This window comes from Myodes glareolus, chromosome 20 (genome assembly GCF_982192425.1).
Source record: "Myodes glareolus chromosome 20, mMyoGla1.1, whole genome shotgun sequence".
Taxonomy (NCBI): Eukaryota; Metazoa; Chordata; class Mammalia; order Rodentia; family Cricetidae; genus Myodes; species Myodes glareolus.
In genome coordinates this window covers 57,079,350-57,094,978 of record NC_142045.1, presented here as the reverse complement: position 1 = coordinate 57,094,978, position 15,629 = coordinate 57,079,350, and the positions used below count along the sequence as shown (strand labels likewise).

Here is a 15,629-nt window from a genome sequence, read left to right as displayed (position 1 = left end):
AACATTGTCACTTGTGTGTAACGTTTTGGACAGCTACATAATACAGATTTAAATCAAAAATGACAGATGCACTGACTTAAAACATAAGGCCTGCTGATGTGAGCCTGTGTTCCTTTTAGGTTGGCCATGGAGTGACCCAGGTGTCTCTTTCAGGTGCAGAAAGTGTGACAAGATGTTGGCCTTGCGCAGGAAAGAGTGTCACTGCTCAGTGTTCTCCAAGGAAGGTCCCTTTTCCTATAGGAAACCTAGACTACTGGTGATCACACCGTGACTTTTATTATGCTGATGTTCCCTGATCCCAGACATGACTTTGTGAAGTTTGCAAGTCTAGTGAATGCTCTGTAGGACAGTATGAAACAAGCAGCCACGATTTTGTAAAAGGAAATGTAATTCACCTTTAAGTTATATATTTAATATTTTTCCTGAAAACATAAAAATACATTAAGTGCATAGAAAAACCAAAATGGGATTCCTAGTGTTATATATAATAGATGGTAGCAATCTTTACCAAAGAGAAATCACTGTAGCAGTTGAGTGTTTTCCAGAGTAGATATTAAGGACACTGGCCGACTTCTCTACTTCTAGACAAGAACAAATGTTAAGACCCTTGTATTTAAAGGAATAGCTGTCCAATAGTCTATATACTCTACAGCTTTTGACCCTTGCCCATACATCTGCTATCACCACCAAATAAATCTAGATAGATAAAATATAAAGAAATAAAGAAATAATGAACCTATTTGTTTTCTAAACCACGCAATGTTAAATTAATTATAGAAAGATAAATTGACAAAAATACAGTATGGTGTGATCACCACCTACAGTACCCCTGGAAGGGAAGGCATGAATTCAAATCTAGTTGCTGGCATTTTCTTTATTAGAGAACTGTACTCTAGAAAAAGTCATTGTTCGACCTTTCGCAAAGGAATTAGTACCAAATAAAAACAAAACAAACAAACAATAAAAGCACAACAGAGAAACAGAGTCCAGAGACTGTTTACGTAGACCAACTCCTCCTCAACATGGGGCCTGCCCTGGAGTGTGCTTGATTTGGGAGGTGTTTCAGAGAGGAATTAATATGATTTTATATTTTATATATATATATATACATATGTGTATATATATATATATAAAGTCAATGCATACAAAAAATGAATTATTTTTTTGTACAAAATGTTTGGCTAATATTTGAAATACTAATGTTGTCATACAAATAATGGAAAAGTAAAACCATTTTTAAGAACAGTATATATTTTATACGTTCCATAAAAACTTCAGGATTCAAAGCTAAATTCTGCTTTATTTGGGTAGTCTTGTCTCAGCTGTGGTTATTCATTTTGCATCTCTAGCACTATGTTAACTTGTTTTTGTTCCAAAATGGATTTCATGCTTAGCTTGCATTTCTTAATTAAAACTTCCTTTAGCAATTCCTAATATGTGTATTATTAAAACTCATTAGACCCATTCACACATGCCTGTCATATTTGGCTGCACATTCATATACTGAAGTGCTTCATATATAAAAAGAAAATGAAATAACAAATACAGAGACTTGAATGTTTCATGAGTATTGGGATGAGGGAGTGCCTGCAAGGCCCATAAGGTTTCACACAAAAGAGACATCACTGCCGAATCTCACATGCTGACACATCCCTGACCTATAAACTCTGCAGTAATGGCAGCAGTAAAGTGCCTTCCATTGAGTGGAATTTCTCTCTTACATGCAATGGAAATAGGTACAGAAGAGATTATATTGACTGCTATAAAAAGAATTCACATAAAACCCCCAAAGTTTAATGTCTAATAATTTCAAATGCCTGGAGTGATTTACTAGTTATCTCTGACTTCCGTTAAGCTTTGACTTGGCAGTCTTTCCCCCCCCCCCCCAACAGATAAGCTACTAAAAGTGAACATGGGCTTTTCTTTACTTTTCTTCCTTCCTTCCTTCCTTCCTTCCTTCCTTCCTTCCTTCCTTCCTTTTCTCTCTTTTTCTTTCTTCCTTTTTTCTTTTTATAGAAGGTAGTAAATTTATCCCACATTGTTTTATAGACTGATTTTACTCAACATGTCTTTGTCCTCATCAGACCAGGAACACCTAAAACAATGTGTTGCTATTGAAGAACCTTTCATTGAGAGAGGCGGGGCTGTTGCTATCTCATGGCTATTAAGTACTGGCTGCGCCAAAATTGTTACAAATTACCTTTAAACAAACAATGAAAAGTATGAAAGCATATTCTAGGTTTATTGAGGTGCTCATTTATTCCATCTTTATTTCTCTGGGCTTGACACATTCTAAAGATATTTTGATATTTCAAATTCATGTAATGGCATTTTTTATTGCAGGTCCCAGTAAGGTAAAAGATATAGAAGTTTTGTATCAAAGATAATGTATGCTAAATTTTAATAATGCAAAAAAGTAAAATTTCCCTCTCTTATTGTGCTTCTACTTAAGAAGCATGGACTAGGGTGGGCAAGAACTCTTAACCAAATATGGTTGATCATGTCAAAATCATGGAAGCTGCAGCCAATAGGTCAGTAATTTCTGGATTTTAGGCCAGTTAGACAACATTGAAAAAGATACAAATTCTCAGAAGAATATGCTATGTCCATACCCACACCAATAACTTTGAGGAATCCAATGCTATGTCTTGCCATTCGCATTAAGAACCATATTTGGAATTTTTAGTACTAATTGTGAACTTCTAACATTTTAGTACAAATTACAAAACTTGTGTCATTCTGATATAAAGTATAAAAAATAAATCAAGGACACTACGCTCCTTGGAATGGTCATCACGTGTGTTGGAGAAGATGCAGCAGCATGTAGTTAACTGACAAACCTTGCAGGGACACACCAGCTCTGTAAGCAGCCCACTTGTCAAACTACACTGAACTTGTGTGCAGGAACTCGTTGTGGTTGTGAGTTTTGAAATGTGGTAGTGGTTCTCTATAGACAACTTCCTTTACTATTGGTTGTCCAACAGGGATGTACTACCTACAAGGTTACATGGATCTACTGTAGAAACACTACCAACCTCCAAGCGGATGATACAAAGAGAAGGTCAAAGTTATTGTCTTTTCTTCTTCACTGCCCAAGGAGAGCATAATGAAGCCTTAGAAAATATCAGCTACTCTTGACAGAAACATCCTTTCCAGCCACTCTAAGTGTGTTAGCTCACTCACCCCCAACAGCAGTCTGAGACACAAATCACTGCAAAATCATAGCTTTCAGAATACATAAGGAAATTTTTAAAAGGACCCCCATTTTATATTTCAAATTTTTAATTGCTTTTATGTCAATAATTGTAGTCTTTCTCAGTTAGTTTGAAAAGAGAAGTATTAACTTATCTATCATTCAATGTGCCTTTGTTTACTTAAAATAAATTAATATTCTTTCTATTGGTGTAATTGGATGTTATATATTTCTGGACTGTGTGGCTAGGAGCAGTGGCTAGAATGTACTAACACACAGAACATCCATTCTTCTCTCTCCAAGACGCACAAACCACGTGACAGAGAAGCATGGAGAAAAGGCAGAGCCAGCTTCTGAGTTACCTGCAGAAAACGAATGTGCCTGCAGAAGTCCTCCCTGTGCATCTAGTAGTTTAGAAAGTTTAATCACAGCCCACAGAAGCAAGAAACAGCCCAGATTCCGCTTTAAAATTCCTGGGACATAAAAGTGTCCCATTGGTAACTGAATCTTAAAAATACAAATTTCAAATGCTAGTTCAGAATTCTGTTTAAAAACAGAGACAGATCCAGGGGGAAAGTTGGTAATACTCCTTTCATAGCCACAATGCAGGAAGTACTTGAAGTTTGTCAAGTACAAGGAGATGAGCTCAAGTGACCCTGAAGTTTGGTCTCTGCTGAGTCCAGACTTAAAGGAGAATCTTTAACGTTAAAACTATAACAGTGTCTGAACACATTTCACAAGTTATAATTATCTAAGGCTTTCTTTGGGAGATTAAAATACATCAGATGCAGCATTTTATATCATGCCAATTACCTGTCTTCATTTTATTTCGGCATTTGAGTACTTGATAGTTTAAAAGCAAATGCATTGTCCTTAAATAGAAAACGGCCAACTGAAAGACACTGCAGTTTGAGGGGCTGTAAGGGGTTTCATCTGTCTAATAATCTAGAGACACTTCTATAGATTCATAAATACTTAGATATTATTTATTATTATGTAAATATAATTGTACTGGAGCTATGCAGATCTCAAACTTGGGTGAGAATGTCCTTTTCCGGATTCCCAAGCAACTTTTACTATCCTAAGTCAATTAATAGTCACACATTGAAAGATAAATTTTAATTACCTCTGGCAAAAGTGATTTCCTTCTGAAAGCACAGAGGTTTTTTCTTGAAAACTACAAAATTTCTTTAACTGAAAAAAAATTTAACCTAAATTCAGCTGCATTAAAAAAAAAAAAATCTCGGGAAACACAAGTGCTCACAGCTCACTGGGAAAGAAAAGCCAGGAGTAGGGAGCAGGGCAAGGCAGGCTGGGATCACAAATGCAGCTGCCTGCCTGGTGCACTCGCCAAGCTGGGCCCCGGACTGAAACACTGCAAAGAGGCTCGCTTATTTAACTCAAGAAAGTTAAATCTGACTGTATTATGCAAAGTCCTACAAGGAAGTCACGAGATAGACTGTATGGCAGAATCCCACTTCTTTCTCCTAGATCAGATACAGTGATTGTAACCCTTTAGTGTCTGAGAGAAGAGGGAGGTGGGGAAGGGCAGGAAAAAACAGAGGGAGGGAACAACGGAGCTTATGAATAAGACCACACTCCTGCTGACTGCATCCCCAGCCAGATTCCTCAAGAAGCTTAGACAGCCTGGGAACCTGGGCCCAGGCAACGCTACGTGGACCAGAGCTCTCCCCCACCCTAGCAGGATTTTCTAAAACACTGGATGCCTCTTCTCCTTAAAGTATCTCTAGGAGAAAAATCACCACTCCAAGAGGGAATCTCACAGCTTAGAGGTCTCCCCCACCCCCGCCCAAAGGCAAAGTTGGGGGACAGGAGGCTGCTTGGCTTCCCGACTGAGGCCATAAAACCCAGGTTTTGAAGCTTGGTGCCGGCGGAGCAGTCGCGATGCCTGGGAGGTGCGCGAGGTGGGCTGAGAGCCTGCTCGCCCCATTTCTCCGGCACCAGTCTGCAACCCCTCCCGTACAGTGGTACCCAGACCGGCAGCCCTCGCCCAGGGGAAGAGCCACAAACTTACCCTCAGCAAGACACGTCCACGGAGGGAGCGCCCTCATCTTCCCCCCGGTCCTTTCAATTATTCAAGGAGGCAGTTTTAACAACACTTCGCCTTCAAATTCAAGTCGAAATGATCAAAGTATTTACCAGTTTGTAGATGCTTTCTTTTCAACCGCCGGAACTGGATAATTCTTGTTTCAGAATTCAAGACGCTTCCCTTATTTATTTATTTATTTTTTCTTTAAGCAGCCGCAACCCCAGTTCCACTTCCCCCTCCCTCTTTATTCACCCACGGACACTTCCTAAACGTGTGGATTGATGCTTTTTTTTCTTTCCAGACGTTGCCACGATCTAGAATTCTGGAGAACCAAAGCCGCATCCGTGTAATTCCGACCGTCAAGCAAGAAAATACAAACGATCAAACAACGTTACTTCTTTGCGCTGCGATCAGATAATCCTACTAATCCAATAGATTTATCTCGATTGGAAATTGACCTCAAAAATGAATTCCCAGTGCTGGTGTCCAGCAGAACGATTCCATAGCTTTATCCGGGTTATCAGGAGCGGTGGTTTCTTTCTTTCCTTTCCTTCCTTTCTTTATTTCATAAAAATCTTTTTGAATTCTGGTTGCACTGCTCGAAAAAAAAAAAAATGCCGAAGACCCTGGTTTCCCCTAATACAGGTTTCTACTCCAAACCAGTGCAGAAAGAAAAATGGTACAAAGGTACCCCTAGTGGCTCGAGGCGATATTGCAGGATTTCACTTTTTTTTCCTCCATCCGCTCTTCACCTTTTCCACTCCCCCTCCCCCCTTGCTCCCCTGGCTTCTGGGAAAAAACTTGCTGTTATAGTAACCATGGGATTGAACCCCGATTAATACTAGTAGAATAAAACTGCCTAAACATATTGGGTGATCTTTGCGTTACACCGGAAGACTGAGGATCTTTGTTTCTGACTCCTTGGTATTTAAATTCTTCCCAGATAGCATTTAGTAGCTAAAATGCCAATTTGGGGAATCACTGTGATTTTAAAGAAATATATTTATTTTCTAAATACCAATAGTTAGTGGAGTGTGTGGTATGTGTGTGCGCGCACGCACACACACACACACAGAAGGTCCTAGTCTGCCTGAAATACACTGCTTTCAGAAAACCATTTAACGTTTTTCTTCCTTTGTATACATATGATAAAGGATATGAATTACTTAGATGATATTTTATCATTTTAAACAATCTTTAATTATATTTGTCTGTTTATTTACCTCTATGAATGTATGTGTAAACCTGCACACGCAAGCACACATGCTTGAATGTGTGTGGAAGTCAGAGTACAATTTTGAGGGTTGGGTCTCTTTACTGTGTGTGCCCTTGGCAAATCCGTATCAGGTCTTCAGGTTTGGTTCAAGCACTACATACAAAGCTGTCTTGCCAGTCCTCATTTTATAATATTTTCAGATGTGTTTTTATTATTTTATTCATATATCCATCTATGTGTGCATGTGATCATGTGTATGCCACATGTGTGTTCAGGTGGCCACAGGAGACAAGAGTTGTTGGATTCCTAGAGCAGACTGTTGTGAGCCATCCAGCTTGGCTCCTGAAATCTGAACTCAGGTCTTTGTAGGAGCAGTAAACACTCTCAGCTGTGGATCCCTCATTTTGGAATTTTGATGTCTGTTCAGAAAAGCAGGCTCCACGCCTGAGTGTCCAGTGAAAGGGTAATGGTTAGGCACAGTAATGCCTAACCATCATGACTCGGGGCTCCATGTTGCTTACTTGAAACCTTTAGCGTTTCAGTGTCTTCGGCATCAGCACTGGGGGTTCTGACCATTTCAAAGCAAAGGATCAGTGCAGTGAAATCCAGGTCTCTTCTGCTAAGCAGGATTCCACACAGTCTCACAGACAGTGTCTACCAATAAGCCAGCAACCCTTTTAAAAAGAGGATGCTAGGTCTTTAGGGCTGAGACTCTCCAATTTTAACAAGCCCTCTGAGAACACTTTGATTATCAAGGGCCTAGTAAAATACAGAAGCTGGATTTTCTTTCAAGCTGATGGTAAAAACTGGAAAATTTTTCTTAACTGACTAAATAATTAAGCCTTTAAATGTATGAACTGCTAAAAGAGTCAGGAGACCTTCCTCCTACCACTGGCTTTGCTGGTAATTGCCTATGCGACTTTGAGCAGTAGCTTTCTGCCTATGGTTAATTTATCTATTAGATTTTAGAACAAATCAACAAATGCACATGTTTCTTGATGGAAGATTCACACTTGTAAATTAACCCATAATACAAATATAATTATTATTGCAATATAACTACAGTTGTTCAAGGAACCTGAAAAGTTAATTCTAAAAGATATGTGCAAAAGTAAAGATAAAAAAAATCTGTTTAAAAAAAGTAAAAATAAAAACAACCCCAGGAGCAATGTGCATGGCATTTCAATATGAACTATTAAGTCTTAAACCAGAATGGCTGCATTAGGGTTCAGTCGCAGAATCTAGGTCAGAGGAATAGGAAAGAAATCCTAGAAATCTTTGCATGCATTTATGGGAACTAGATAAATCCCAGGAGGCACTGGGAAGCGATGCAGATATATGAGCTATTCAGATGCTGCGTCATACATGTAGAAAAAAAATCATTAACCTGAGTTTCTATCTGAGGTAGGATAAACAATAAAAAATTAAAAAAAAAAACAGAGCGTACTTTTATATTTCCTCAAAAACATATTTTAAACAATATGACAAGTCAAAATAGAGTATGAAGATGAAGAGTTGGTTGACTGGAGAGAAGTCTCACTGTCCAATAAGCACTGAAAAGGACTTGCAGAGATCCCTGGTCATGAGAGGACTTCACAGCAGGATGACAGATATCACTTCACAGTCATGAAACGACTAAAATCACAAACCTAGTAGCACTGCATAGTGACGAAGAGGTGAAGAAACCATGGAGAATAAAATGGTGAACGTTCAGAGGGTCCAGAAAGCAGCTAAGAAGTTGTTACATGTTCTCATAGCCTACAAATTCATCTTTCCAGTTTTAGAAACAGTCATTGTAGAACTGCTGGAAAGAACTAAAAGGAAAAATCAAATCCCCTGAGTCAATAGAATATTAACATGCTATAATCATAGAAGCATCCCAGAGAAAAATGAAAGTCTTTTAGATGCCTACTATCATGAATAAATCTCAAAAGTATCATATAGACAAAAATATTGGCTATTGTCTAACATGTCCAATCGATATTAATTATTAAGTAGACATAAAATGTTTAAACATACTGGAGAGATCACTCACTGGTTAACACCATTTGCTGCCTCAAAACTCACATGGCAGCTCACAACCGTCTGTAATCTGGTATCAGACAATCCAATGCCCTCTTCAGGCCCCCATAGGTACCGGTCATGCACGTGGTGCACATACATACAAGCATACACATGCGGAGAGAAAAACTTACAAACATAAGAAATAAAAATATGTGAATCTTGAAAGCATGTAAAAATAATGAGATCTATGAATTTAAGGAACGTGTATAAGTAGTCCTGATTTATTATTATCTGAGTAAGGTAAAAAGCAAAATTTAGGGCCAAGATTACCTCTCTGGAAAGGATTGGGTTAATGGATTTGGCACCAGCATCCCGAGAACCTTCACCGGTATTCATGATACTGCATTTCTCACTCTTTATCTTGAACTACTTCTATGTAAATTAATTCTATACCTGAAATATTTCATTAATATAAAAATACTTAGACTAGATAATTTCTAAGAATCCTTATAGCATTATAAAAAATTTAATTAAAAGTTAAAACTTTTAGAGGAAAATAGCTTAATGATTTTGAGTGCAAGAGAAAAAACACAGAAATAAAACATAAGTCAATGTAGATATAAAAAGAGTGAGAATTCAGATTTTTTATTGAAAATAGATTCTTCTCTGATACTATACAGGGCAACCACAGTTTTGTCTCCCTCCACTCCTCCTAATTTCCCCCTTACCTCCCTTATTCCGGAGAACCACTCCTCTTTAGAAATGAGTAGGCCTCCAAGAGGTGATAGACAAACAGAAAAATCAAGATACAATAAGGCAAGGTGAAAGCTTTCATTTGGAGGCTGGACAAGGCAACCCCCAAAAAAAGCAAAACAGCATCAAAAATGTCAGAGACACACCCAATGCCTCTGTCAGGAGTCCCCAAATAACACCGAGCTAATAGCCATAACATATGAAGAGGACCTGGTCGGTGCTGACCCATGCAGGCCCCAGCCTTGCTGCTTCAGTCTCTGGGAGCCCATGTGTGCCCTGCTTAGTTTCTTTCGTGTTCCATGTTTTCCTGATGTCCTCCAAACCCTCTGACTCCTACCATCTTCCCTCCACCTGGTCATGGGATTCCCTGACCTCCAAGATGGAGGAAGAGAACAAATGGAGTTCTCCAATTTAGATTTTCTCTAGATAATGTATGCCTGGGCCTCACCGGTTCAGTTCTCACATGCTGACGGAGGAAGCCTCTGTGGTGATGACCAGTTAGGCACCAATCTATGAGTACAGCAGAATATCATTAGGAATCATTTCATTAATCATTTGTTTTCTTGTTTGTTTTTGCAGGTAGTATTTAGTTCTACCATAGATCTCTGGGCTGTCCATTCTCTGATTTCTGATTCGACCCCAGATCTCTGGGCTGTCCATTCTCTGGCTTCTGGTTCTACCATAGATCTCTGGGTTATCCATTCTCTGGTTTCTGGTTCTACCATAGATCTCTGGGCTGTCCGTTCTCTGATTTTTGGCCATACAGGCAGTGTGGAGCATGTATAAATTTCAAACCGTGAAATAATCTCTTTGTACATTGAATATTTCTTGCTGTGGTCGGTTTAATAAAATAGCTGTCTGAACAACAGTTGAACAGAATAAGGTTAAGTGGGAAAATCAAACTGAGAATTCTGGGAAGGCAAAGAGCAGAGTCAGAGGCATTGCTAGCAAATGTAGGGAGAAGCAAGATGAACGTGACTTACTTCAAGAAGGGACCAAGTTACATGGCAGAGAGTAGATAAATAATTTAAATGTAAGAGTTAGCTGGTAACAAACCTGAGCTATTGCCAAGAATTTATAATTAATATAAACCTCAGTGTGTTTATTTGAGAGCTGCTAGCAGGACAGAAACTTCCATCAACAGGGTCATTCTTGTGGTGTGGGCCATAATTTAAACCAAACTTTGGTTACTACTTCCACAGGTTCTGAGCCACCACTGCCCTAGCACATCTTGCAAGCAGGACAGATTGTAGGTAGAGGGTTTTTTGGCTGGGATGGTGTCTTTCTATAGCCTGCATGGTACCTTCTCATGCCAAAAAGTCTAGAATGTAGAGGTAATAGCTCCTTGCAGGCACCAGCCCAATCTCTCTAAGTTCAATGACCTATGTTGATGTTGTCCCTGGTAATGGGGCCTGCTGTCAGTTTTCAATCTCCTGGCACTAGCTTGTGTCGTCTCGGGATCTTCATAGGACCTCTTTGGCCAATAACTCGATCAGATGTCACCTAGTCCCACCACTAGAAGCCTTGCCTGACTACCAAAGATGGCCAGTTCAAACTCCTTATCCGCCATTACTAGGAGTCTTCACTAGGGTCACCCTCACAGATTCCAGGAAATTTCCACTGCACTAGGTTTCTACTCAACCCCCCCCGCAAGTGTCCCCCAATTCCAAGTGTCTCTCGCTGCACTCTCTGCCTCCATCCCTTTCTCCTCCACCTCATCCCTCTGACTTCTGTTCCCAACTACCCCCAGTTTACGAGCAAAATCTACTCTATTTCCCCTTCCCAGGGAGATCCATGTGTTTCCCCTAGAGCCCTCCTCTTAATCTAGCCTCTCTGTGTCTGGGGATTGTAGCTTGATTATCATTTTCATTATAGCTAATATCTACTTACAAGTGAGCACATACCACATTTGTCTTTCTGGGTCTGGGTTACCTCACAGAATGATTTTTTTTTTACTAGTTATATCCATTTGCTTGCCGAGTTCATGATGCCATTTTTTTAACAAGTGAGTAATACTCCATTTGTATAAATGTACCACATTTTCTCTATCCATCCTTCAATTGCACGTTATCTAAGTTGTTTTCAGTTTCTAGCTATTGTGAATAAAACCACAATGAACTTTTGTGGGCAGGTGCCCTTGTGTTATGATGGAGCCAATAGTTCTTTGTGTATATGCCCAAGAGCGATAAACTAGGTCTTGATGTGGATAAATTTCCAATTTTCTGAGAAACCACCACATTATTTCCATAGTGACTTTTAAAGTTTCCACTTCCACCTGTTTCCCTTGCTTCACGCCCTTGCCATCATGAGTGGCCATTTGTGTTATTGATCTTAGCCTTTTTGACAGGTTTAGGACTGAATCTCAGTCATTTTGATTTGCATTTCTCTGATGGCTGAAAATGTTAAATGTTTCTTTGTTTCTTGGCCATTTGAGATTCCACTATTGAGAAGTCTCTGTTTAGATCTGTATTCCAAATTGAACTAGTTGTTCTTTGGATCTAATTCCTTGAGTTCTTCATACATTTTGGATATTAGACCTCTATCAAATATGGAATTGACAAAAATATTTTCTCATTCTGTAAGCAGCCTCTTTGTCCTATTGACAGTGTAATTTCCTTACAGTTTGTCAGTTTCATGAGGTCTCATTTACTAATGCTGATATTAGTACTTATGCTATCAGTATGCTGCCCTGAAAGCTGTCTCCTGTCCCAGTGTGTTCAGCGCTGCTCCTTACTTCCTCTTCTATCAGATTTGGTGTGTCTGGTTTCATGTTGAGGTCTTTGATCCTCCTGAGATGAAGTTTTATGCAGGGTGATAAATATACACCATTTGTTGAAGATGCTTTCTTTTTTGCAGTATGTATTTCTGTCTCTTTATTTTTTTATTAAAACACAAGAATCCATAAGTGTGTAAATTTATATCTGGGTCTTCAAGTAGATTCCATCGATTAAAGTGTCTGTTTTTATGCCAATACCATGCAATTTTTATTACTGTACCTCTGTAGTACAACTTGAAATCAGAGATGGTGAGACCTTCAGCAGAGAATACAAAATTTTATACTTCTAGGAAGTAGAAACATATTTAGAATCATTTATTTCTATATTGAGTAATGAAATTTCCAGATAATAAGTATAATTATAATTCACTATCTAAATAAGGGGGTACTGTGACTGAAATTGGGGGCTGGGAGAAATGTAACACTTAATTAAATCTTCTTTTTTTTCATTTTCCCTTGATCTCATAAATAGTAACAGGGCCTCTGAAACAGTGTGATGGCCGATCAATTGCTCATGCTGAATCCCACCAGCCGATGAGAAACTACCAACAGAGGAGCCCTAAGCAAATCACAGCACAGAAATTACCTATCAGAATATTTCAAATGTATATGCAAATTCAAATGGAAGATTTGTCCATATGAAGAATAAGAAATGAAAATCTCATTCCCAAGTCACTTGATGTGAAGCTATGTGATCTCCCAAAGAGAAGACATTAAATATTAGGCAACAATCCATAAGAGCTAGTCTTGCAGGTCTGATGAGCAACATGGGATGCATGTCATCAACGCAGGCTGGGTTTGATAAAGATGCCTGGGCTAATTGTAAAACAATCAACTTCCCCCATTAAGACTTCCCTGGAAATAGCTGAAGCATTTTCTGATGATGGAACAGGGAGATGACAATTAGATATCAATGGAACAGGCCGAATGGAGGAAGGATATGCAATGTTTAGAAATCCGGAAAGGCTTAGCAACATTTTTTGAGCAACAGCTTAGCAAACCTTTCCTTGCATGCTGAGAGCAACCCTAATAACAGCACAAGAGCAGTCACTTTGAAGAAGCTGACAATAAAGAACCTAGGAAAGCCTTGACCGTTGAATTCTTGGTTGTAGATATCTAGTGGAACCATTTTAGCAGTACTATGTCATCCATGCCAGAGAACTATGAAATGCTGGTACTGAGCTGAAGATTCATTCCCAGTGTCTGAGTTCAAACTGGGCTAGCATTTCAACTGTCCTGTGACGGAAAACAAGTGAGAGGAGAAGTGGGAAGCCGCGCAGAGCACGAGAAATAAGGCTGATGACGGAATGTGCACTGAACTCCTACAAAGAAGATAGGCATGTACTGGGTTTAGTTTCCCCAAGGAAACAAATGATAAATGAATGAATGAGTCCACAGATCAAACAGGAATATCAACCGATACATGGAAAAAGTATTATCCACATGGGATAGATTTGCTAATCTCTTTGGGAAGTGAAAGGAATTGCAAGAAAAACACAGAATTAGGAAGACTCCCAGTGGGGAATGCAAGGCCAAAATGATCAAATCTGAGAGCTATGGCAACTCCTGTTGGATGGTTTCACTACAGTGTCAGCCGTGGGAAACCCTGTGGTGAGATGACACATCCAACCTTCACTTCTGTACCTAATAAAAAGTCATCATTGATTGGTTTATGTCAAATGGGTCATGGGAAGAAATGAATAGCAAGATATTTCTAAAGAAGAGAGGGCAAGGGTTTGCTGTTCTTATTTTGAAGTAGTTGTAATGAAAGGAATCATAGTCAATATTTTTGCAAATAAATGAATATAATATTCATTCTTGAAATTTTTCATTCAGTGTATTCTGATCTATTGTTTCCCTTTCCTCAAAGTCATGAGAGATCCTCAATCTTTTACAATCAAGATGGCTTAAGTTTAACTAGTGTAACCAAACATTTTAGGATAGTGTACTCATCGTAAGAAAGGTAAATGGCGTTTACATGGAAAACAGGTTTCTCCAGTAGTCTAGAGGAAAAACATTTCACTGCCTTCCTTCAAAATTCCCCCATTGTGCACTCCGATCAAGTGTTCAAGACCTGAATCTAAATGAATGGCAATTGGGAATTCTAAAATGTGCAAACCTAAAGAACAGCACAGCGCCACTTCAGCAGCGCTGACTGCTTATAAGAAGGCTCCTTCACCTGGGAGGAGTTGTGCACAGCACAGACTCGTGCATAATTGGAAAAGACTCCTTAAAACACTTGACTGATGTGGAATATTTCAGGTATGTACTGAGAGAACACACCTGCTTGGGTGCTAAATATACCAGATGCATCTTTAAGTTTCACCATTGGAGAGAGACTGCTAATGCAAACCAGGGCATAAGGATGAAGCCTAGATATTTTAGGATGAGACCACCACATTAAGAAATGGAACCTCAGTAAAGTTGTTTAAGATAGCAAGGTGTGTGTTTGCGTGTGTGCATGTGTGCATGCATGTGCAATCATGCGTGTGTGTGTGTGTGTGTGTGTATCTCTGTGTGTGTGGTTGGTACTGGTATTGTTCTCTGATTCAGGGTCTCATTCTGTAGCCAAGGGGCTCCAATGCACAAGCATGCTCCTGTGTGAACTTGTCTTTCCTGGACGCAACATGGTTTTAAAGGACTTTGAAGTTGGGGGAAAGTTGGAAACTATCTGGGTCATTATAAGCAAGTTTAATAATCATTTTGACAAATTTCAAAATGTTACAAATACTGTGCCACTGTATCACACTACTTAGGAATCTGTTTTGAGACTCTTTAAAGCAGCTAATTTTAAATATTTATAATTAGTACTAATGTTTAACTGATAAAAATCAGCATGCACTGTAATTGTGTGTGCGTACAAGTTTGTGCGTGTTCAAATATGGGTCAACATAGAAGAGGAAGTCAGAGAACAATTCTGGAGTCAATCCTCAGGAATGCCATCTACCTTGTTTTGAGGCAGATTCTCAATTCTCCAAGTAGAGTAGGTTAGACCATGAGTCTCATGTTGCAAACATGGTTACCATGCCTGACTTTACTCTTTTTTTTTGTTTCATTTTGTTTGTTTAATGGGTTCTGAGTAAATACAAACACCTTACCCAATGAGCCATCCCTTCAGCCCAATCCTGATATTTTAACTCCATCATACCACAATAGACCTAATCATTGCTTCCATCTAGAATAATTTAAATTATAGGAAATCTTTGAAAGCACTACTTTATAAAGTCATCTTACTGAATTTCACCCGCTAGAGTGTTCAGAGAATATTAACATATTTATGTTTCCAAACTAACTAGAAAATCCTATAAATTTTGATCTATAAGCAAGGTCTCTGAGAATTAATTTCTGTATTAAGTTGGAAATAAACTTAAGTTACATCTCAGGAGCAATGAAGTCTCTTATAAACAATGGGTAGTCATCTTCTTATGGATAGCATATTATGCTGATTAAAAATAAACACTTCCCAAGATCCTCATTTTCATTCAGTGCATGATGTAATAAACATCATCTACATGTATTGAAATATTTAGTTCCACAATTTCTGAAAATTAACAGAAGGCTTTAAATGGCAGCTAATGAGCTAATCTCCACTTGGCTGTTCCTTACCTTTGTATCTCGGCCTGTCTTTGAAATTAAA

General features: G+C 38.9%; 1 protein-coding gene across 6 annotated transcripts in view; it reads right to left on the bottom strand.

Annotated features, from left to right (window-relative positions):
* Nlgn1 (neuroligin 1) overlaps window positions 1–15,629 on the bottom strand; it is an 863,960-nt gene that overhangs the window by 685,349 nt on the left and 162,982 nt on the right. Inside the window, exon 1 of one of the 6 annotated variants that reach the window (XM_085682305.2) lies at window positions 5,229–5,918. The exons of the other annotated variants lie outside the window; for them this stretch is intronic. The gene's annotated coding sequence lies outside the window, so the exon portion shown is untranslated. Of the gene's footprint in view, window positions 1–5,228; window positions 5,919–15,629 lie in introns of those variants that run through there. 6 annotated transcript variants of the gene reach the window in all.